Below are 1,271 nucleotides of genomic sequence, written 5' to 3'. Positions count from 1 at the left end.
GCGCCTGCCGCCTCGGCGTGCTCTCCTGGGGAAGGTCGTGCGGGATGCGGTGGCCGGTTCTGGGCTCTGTCGGGGGACGCGACCGACGACGAGGATGGGGATTCCTCTCCGCGGTTTGCTCCTCCCCCGGCGGGGGCGTCGCTGGGCGATTTCGTGCTAGCGGCGGCTCGTGGCGAGGCTAGTCGGGGTGATCGGCGCCGCCGCTTTGCGCCGGGCAGTGGGGGCTCGCGGTCGACGGCGGTTCGGTGCTGGAGGCCGGAGGCGCACGACTCGCGCGCTTCGGGGGTTCATTCAGCGCTCCCACTAACTCCTCGGTGTTCGGGGCCCGCGGTGGCCCCGGCGTCGCCGGAGGAGTGGCCTGCTCTCCCTGCCTTGCCCTCGACGGCGTCGTCGGCGACGGAGGCGGCGCGGGCGGCGAAGGGGCTGAAGCGCTAGGGTTGGCGTTGACTGCCCTATCCCTGGGCCTGCCGGGGGTCTCTGGGCCTGGGACGGCCCCGCTGGGTCCGTTGGCTGTCGGGCCCCATAGTGTGGACCCATGCGCTGGGCCTGGACTGATCGGCCCGCAGGGTCGGCCCGACCTGGGGGGGCCCGGGAGCCTGCTGGCCAACGCTATATATGGCTGCGCAGGGGATGCCGCGACCCCTCGCTAGGGTTTCCGGCTCATCTCAGTGAGGTGCGGCGCCACCGTTTCTCCGCCAGATCTCTAGTCCCCATCCCTCCCCCTCCCCCTCTCTCTCTGTCCTTTGCCGAGGCGGCGGCCATGGGCGACCGCCGTGCTGACAAGCGCCCGATGGAGCCCCCGCTCTCTGAGGAGGAATGGCAGCGCGAAAAGGCCCTCCGGGAGCAGGCGAAGCGTGGCCAGCGGGCCAAGGCGGCGGGGCGTGCTGATGGCGGCGGTGGTTCTTACCACGATCAGGACGGTGGATCTGGGCGCGGCGACGGTGGCTACCAGGGCCAAGATTCCGGATCTGGCTTTCATGGGCGCGAGGGGGATTGGGGTCCTCCTCCGCCCTGGTGGGGTCAACAAGAGAAGAAGAAGAAGCGCAAGCATGGTGCTCAGCGTCGCGAGCTGGAACGCAAGTCGCAGGACCTCCCCCCTTGCAGCGACGGTCATGGGGACCCACTGGCAAAGAAGCCTCAGGATGCGGTCGCACCACTTGCGGTGGTTGCGGCTGATGCGCCGCGGGGCTCGGCGGCTACCCCCATTCCGGTCGAGGAGGAGGGCGGGGAATGTTTCAAGTGTGGTCGGACCAGGCACTTCCAGGCCAAGT

The sequence above is a fragment of the Triticum dicoccoides genome, chromosome 6B (assembly GCF_002162155.2).
Source record: "Triticum dicoccoides isolate Atlit2015 ecotype Zavitan chromosome 6B, WEW_v2.0, whole genome shotgun sequence".
Taxonomy (NCBI): domain Eukaryota; kingdom Viridiplantae; phylum Streptophyta; class Magnoliopsida; order Poales; family Poaceae; genus Triticum; species Triticum dicoccoides.
Note: the sequence above shows the minus strand (reverse complement) of the source record.